Here is a 7,042-nt window from a genome sequence, read left to right on the forward strand (position 1 = left end):
GGGACAATAAATGAGCAGATGCTCTACTTAGATGAGAGCATATCACCTTCAGGGATGTGAACAGTGCAAGGTTCTGCTCAGTGGACCTAAAGGAAACCTCTTGTTCATTTTTTCTCCGGCAGCAATCCAGATGACTAAACAAGAGAGATTACTTTCATGGTTGCATTTTGGTCAGTATAAAAAGTATTTTAGTTTTGAGAGTGTCCTGCAGCTATCAGTGTCTGTAAGCCTAAGAATGCAGGACTGGAAAGGGCCATCTGGGTCACGGTATCCAGTTTCTGGGTCATCCAGCCTCTAGAAACCCACGGGCTGCAGGCCACGCTTACCCAGGCTCCACTGCGTCATTGCAACCTTGCAGCAAAACCCCAAAAACCTCAACTAAAAAGAGAGGAAAATCAAAGGAAAAAACCAAGAGTGATAGAGAGTTTTAGCAACAGTCTAGACCTTTGCAAGAGCATAAAATATTGGATAAAATTCCTTGATGATCCCAGCACGCAGCCCTAGCCTACCGCACAGAGGAAGACAAACTTTCCTGTCCCATTTTCTTTGCAGGCTTTTCCACTGAATTCTTGCATAAAAATGGCCCTGAGAGTTTGAACAAGTGTATCACTCAAACCCTGGGAGTCTGCTGAGAGCTGCAGCATTTTCCACCCTGTGTTTAGTCTCTGCTTACTGGCCACACCAGGGCCAGGTGTTTTAGAGCCAAAGGAGAGCACAGCTTTACACACTGGAGACAGCTAATCCATGAACATATTTCCCTACACTGTACAGAACAGGACTGCTCAGGGCAAAGCAGCTATGCTGTGCAACATAGAGCTTCAGGCTGGGTCCCTGAGACAGTTTTTCCACCCTCAGTGTGGTAGAAATCTCAACGTGGGTCCCTAGCTGTGGTATAGCATGGCACTGGCCCTGGAGTCATTCTGAGCTGGCACTGCTTAGGGAGCTTAAGTCTGGGCATAAATACAGTGTAGGCACCATGGAAGAGAGCACACAAAAATTGGAGATGTCAGTGCTGTTCCCATGTCAGAGAAGAATCTTCAAATACCTCTCTTTTTCCATTTCCACATCTGTACTTGAGGGAGAGTAATAGCACTTTGACACAAAAGCATTTTTCTGGTCCTTGGATGGATGGTTAGTGCTGACATTAAGACATAAATCTGTTAAAACTGAGGATTGGTTAAATAAGTAAAATATTATTACAGAAACTCTCTTAACTGTTCAAAATTACCTTTCTCCTTAAATTAGCACAAGTGAAAAAGGAATAATTGCTTTCTGTCTGCCCACAGAGTCAGGCACACACAAAGTCCTCTAGGTTTATTAGACTTCCCAACAGAGTGGAGGACATCCACTGTGTCATCCTCAGCAGTTCCTGCAGTGTCTGGCTCTTTTCAGCACAGTAAAAGGTCGCTTTCTGCAGACAAACAGCAACAGTAATAACGTCTACATCACTCAAATGGAATCTCTTCTCTGTAATTCAGAGGAGTAGCAGCACAGGTTTATAGAATTTCCTTCCAGTGATCTCAATGGACTCTGCAAGTGGAAAAAAAAGTCTCAAAATCCCCACTCAGTCACTGGGCCCCAGTGTGACTGTTTTGCAGGTGGCAAAGACATGTCACAAGCAAGAAGTGACTCATCAGATATACACATGAGAGTTGGGACACAGCAAAGAGCAAAAGAAATGGACTCTGTTGCCTGCTTGTCTTAAGGGCTGATCTTATAAAAATGAAAAAAAAATACATAACAGTGGGGATTTGCTTCTTATGCCATTTGAATTTAATTTTAAGTAATGTATAAATGACTGTGTATCCTTCCTTTTAGTGTAATATTGGCTTTAATTTGGCTTAGCCTTTGGGAAGGATGTTTGACTGAATTAGAGAAGGAAGCTCAGTCCACAGGTGACTCCACCAAAACCATTTTAAAGATTGGCTTAAGTTCAGCCCATTTTGAGGATTCATGAAATCTCTTTATATGGTGATATCTATAATTTATGTGCAATATTTTTAATCTTATCATTTATATGATTGTAATGCATTAATGTGGTTGTTGTAGATTCATTTTTCGGCAGACAAGCACCACTATGCATCCCAATTACAGCTGGTCCAGGGTAGCATCCTCTGATCCATCAGTATTCTAGCTCAGAAAGGCCTTGAAAGCAGGAACTTCAACTTGCCTTTACAAGTTTCTCGGTCATAATTTTTCCTCCCAGAACTATGTATGAACTTTCACTGTTTTACTTGCTGGTTCCAAAGCCTCTACACTGCCTGCTTTTAGACTGTTATTTCTGGGCCCAAAATAACGGGATTGCCCAGAAGAAGCCCAGGGAATTTCTTAGGGTGGAACAGTGTCTTCAATGGGTCTAGATGCAAATCTCTCTGGGAACAGCACCACCTTTGTATTTTGTCTGTTGAGCACCCAGCTCAGTGGGGACTTGCTCTGGGACAAGAGAGCTTGCCAAAAGCCATTTGGGTGCACGACACTAGTAGAGTAAAAGAGCTTGAGAGTTTGCTTTTCCTGAAAGAAGGGGAAAGGCTGTAAAAATCTGTGGGGGAGAGGGTTGCTGGATTTTTATTTTTTTTTAAACAGCATCATCATGACCCCTTCCATGTTTATGTGTCATTACTTCTGTCAAAACTTGAACTATCTCCTCTGTGTTCAGGTTTGGAACATCAAAAGGACCATAGAACAGTTTTCTTTGATGTTAAATTTTTCTGCTGATGCCGTCTGTGGTCAGGTAATACCACATGATTAATGTGAAAAGATTCAATTTGCTTATTTTCCCATGTTCACTAGCAAAGCAAAGACTCAATGCATCAGTGGGATATGAGATACAGTCAATCAAGAAAATCCTTCATATTAGAAAACATATTTTTGGCTTTCCAAAAATTACCCCTGATGCATTTGCTTTGTTTTTTTGTTTTGTTTTTATTTTTTAATGTGTGTGTTTGCATAATTGCTTAATATTAAAGACAGCTTGGTTTGGTCATTTAGTTAGTAAAATGAGGCCTTGGGACTGGGAAGAACAGGCTCCTCTCACTCAGCTCAGCTATTGGCCAGGACAAGCAAGTCACTTTGCCTTTTTATAAAGTAAGGATAATGGTTCCTCCATTGTAAAGATGTGAGATCTACTGCCGAAAAGCAGTACATGAGAGTTAGGTAATATTATTTCTGGCTCTCCTACAAATGTACTTAGTGTTCAGTTTTCCCATCTGTAATGTGGGGATGTTAGAACTAATCTACCTCCCAGGGTTGTTTTGCTTAATTCCATAAAGTACTTGAAAACCTCACATGGAAAGAGTTATAGGAGCACAAGGTTTCTTAATAAAGCTCATTCATGAGTAATGTATTTTTGAAGTAAGTGACTTGAACCTTCACCCATAGTTGGAAACCAACATGAGCCAAGTCTTCTTTGTTGTTCAGCAAAGGTTGGTTGATCTTTTTTTTTCCCCTTACATATTTAATTCTCATACGGCTTTACATCTCTGGTTTCTGGCTATGATTGAAAGCAGAAATTCCAAATACCACAAGAGAAGACTGGGGTTTTTTACTTTTTTTCCCTGACCCTTCCAGAAGCTGGAAGTTTTGAGACATAAGAGTCTCCCCCACCATCCAGCTCTCAGTCCCCCCACCAAAGATAGGTGTCTGAAGTAGTTTTCTCTGAAAACTGAGACTCAGACATCCAGACACAGCCCACACCCCCGTGCCCTTTGCGACCTGCTCAGCCACCTTGAAGGTGACAAGTGACCGAGGTGTAGCAGGGCTGCTCTGTGCAGACTATCAGCCCTGATCTGCCCTGCCTGCAGCGACACAAGGCCACATTCAGTCTCATCTCTGCACTCTTGTTGTTGTTGATTGCTGCACAGAGCACGGGGAGCCTCTTTAGAAGCGCTGCACAAATGCTGAGGCTGAGATGGTCTTTACGTCAAAGGGCTGGAAGAGAAAATTAGCCAAAACTCATTTATCTCCGTGTCAAAATTCCTCCTAACTGGGGAGGAAGCGAAGTTGGACCAGGCTGGAGGCTGCCAGGGAGCCTGGCCATCACACCGTGGGATGCATTACAAACCCGGATTTGCGGGATCTCTGCCTGCAAATAATCCACACTCGGAGTGCTCTGCACATATCATTTGATGTGTGTAACAGAGGGATGGTGCCAGGAGCACAGAAGCTAACTTGGAGCTTGGGGAAGTTTTCAATCGGTTTTGCCAGGGTTTCCCTCGGTGGGAAGGCAGGACGGCTTTCTCCTGCCCCCTCCTGGTGCAGCCCTCAAATGTGGCTCTGGAAGCGGTAGGCTGGAAAAATGGCACCTTCATTTTCCAGGGGATTTGCACCTGGCATATATGGCAAAGTTGGTTTATTTTCATGACACAAAAAGGAAGTGCTATCGTTATTTTTAAATTTTACTTCTTGGCATTGTAAATCCAGTTGAGTTCTGTGAAACGAAAGTGAAGCTGGGTCTGGTCAATGCCAGTCGAGTGGAAAGCAAAAGTTAGAGTATTTCAGGTGTATGATCTAATGCCTTTCATCATGGCAGTACACTGCCTTGGGAAATATTTCTATATTTCTTTTTAGGCTGGTATGATACTTAGCCAACTGAAAAATAATGCAGTGCAAACAATTTAAAGAAGATAAATAAGATTATGTAGTCCTCGACCAAATTCTTTATTCTTTCCTCTAGGAGATGGCTGCAAACCCAAAATTTCTCCTGAAGAGTCAAACTTGGCAGTGGGTGCAATGCTCCCACCCTGCACTTGAACAAAAGGCAGCCCTGAGTGCTGCACTCCATGGAGGAACGGGGCTGGGGACAGTGCCCAGACTCCTCCTGAGGTCTGTGGCACCACTGGGAGCACAGACCAATGCAATCTTAACTTTTGCAACGGGTACCCACCAGTAAAGCAGTAAAATCTAGGAATGGTAAGTCAAAATAGCTCCTGTGTGGAATCGCTTCACACTTAACCCCTTCACCCTTTTGGATTGAGCACAAGTGTGAATACAGTTGAGCACAAACTAAAACAGAGTTGCCTAAAAGTGGGCATCCTAAATCTGGGCTATCATTCTCTCTTCATATCTGCATTAACTTATTCACTTGGTAAAATGATTATTGTTCATAAAACCAGAAAAATACTTTCAGGCCTTGTGGTTACCATACTTTGAAATAAGTCTAAGATCATCCTGTCTGTGGACTCAAAACTGTGTTCTGCTCATGATGTAAGTTCTCTGGACATCAACATGTTTCTAAAAAAAAAAAAAAACAAAAATCACAAACTTAGAGTTTTTTAATCACAGAAAAAGAACTGATCAGTTTCTCACTGTTTAGTTAACTATCTGTTCCCTTATCCTGCCTAACATATGCCTATTGAAGAGGTTAAGTCTCCTGAATTTTCTAACAATTTGGAAACAAGCTTTTATATATATGTGTGTGTGTGTACAGATATATATATATGTGTGTGTGTATGTGTGTATATATATAAGTATCAGCCAGCTGTGATTGTGCTGCATTTTTAGAGGCTTTGTATTTCCTGGGAAGGTGTTGAACTTTGGTTGTCCAAAATGTTGGGAGCACTCTTTCTGCACAGCCATATCGCAAGCTGAGCTGAAGTTAGTGCTCAGGAGGGTGTTGTTTCTTCAATATATTTGTTTGAAAAGCACATCTTGCAGCACTAATGATACAGATTTGTCTCACCTAAAAATAGGACCTTTTTTAATAATGTATTTTGGCTGAGAAGTTTCTATGTGAAGTCAAGCAACTCACCTCCCTTTCTGTACAGAGCTGGAGAAAGGTGGGTAACACTTTGTGGTGCTGATGGCTGTGCAGATGCAGCATTGGGCAGGGGGAAGCACAGAAAACCACATCATTTCTGCTAAATGGAGAGTATCAGAGACAGGAAAAAGAGGTAGGGCTTTCCATTTTCTTTTACTCATGTCCAGTAGTCTTAAGGAGAAGGTCTGGCTGCACAAAGCTTTCTCTGCCTGAGTATTGTTTTTTAGGAAAATTTCCAGAGAGTAGTTCCTTTCAATGAGTTTCTCTGGACTTTTCCATTGCAGCTTGTATCTGGCCAATTTTTGAAAGGCTGTGATTCTCTGATCCATTTTGATACTATCTGGATCCATCAGTGTATCTGTTAAAGCTGAAATGCATAGGGAGGTCTGAACAAAGCCACAAAAATTTTGGGAGGTGAGTCATTTGTTCACCACTCAAAAATTCAGTTATGGGTGGACTTTTGAAGAAAATTTTCCATAAATTTATGTTTATATGTAACAGACCACAAAGACAAAACAATTTCAAATCAAACAAAACAGTTTAGTCAGACTGATGAAAATAACTTTTTTTTTCCCGTAGTTCTTTTCATCAACAAACAGACATGAACTTCACTTCAGGGCAGTGTGAATGTTTTTTCTCCCTTCAAGTTCACCTGGCAAACTGAAAAATTAGTTATTTGTACAAGCCTGGTTGTGAATCATCTTGACTCAGATGTGTCCCTCCTGGGGAGGACACGTTAGCCCCTGCCACCTCTGCGTGGTGCTTTGAATTTTCAAGTTCACCATAATCCAATTTGGCCTCAGATGACCTGAAAAATACCATTTCTCAAAAAGTACTTGAACTGCTACAGGGCTTCAGGGCAGGTAAGTACTGAGATAGGTATTAGATAACCAGAACCTCAATTTCTGATCTCAGACACTGGGATAACGAAAAGCAGGCTGATGTACATTCTAGAGTAACTGAGCTAAAGAAGTTTTGTAACATCTCAAATGTAATGTTCAAATTTTCATTATATTAGACCTTCTGACCATGACTTTTACTTGAGCCATAGCACAGAAATGATAGCAGTAGGTGGGACCTCAGGAGGTGATCTAGTCCTATCCCTCCCTAAGCAGAATGAGTATGATAGAACAGAATAGACTCTTCCAGTTGAAAGGGACCTACAATGATCATCAAGTCCAGCTGCCTGACCAGGCTGGAGCTGATCCTTGTGGGTCCCTCCCGACTCAGAATACTGTGATCCAGTGACCAAAAAGACATTGTTAATGTTAAGGACATTGTCCAAAT

This window comes from Passer domesticus, chromosome 10, assembly GCF_036417665.1.
Source record: "Passer domesticus isolate bPasDom1 chromosome 10, bPasDom1.hap1, whole genome shotgun sequence".
NCBI classification, from domain to species: domain Eukaryota; kingdom Metazoa; phylum Chordata; class Aves; order Passeriformes; family Passeridae; genus Passer; species Passer domesticus.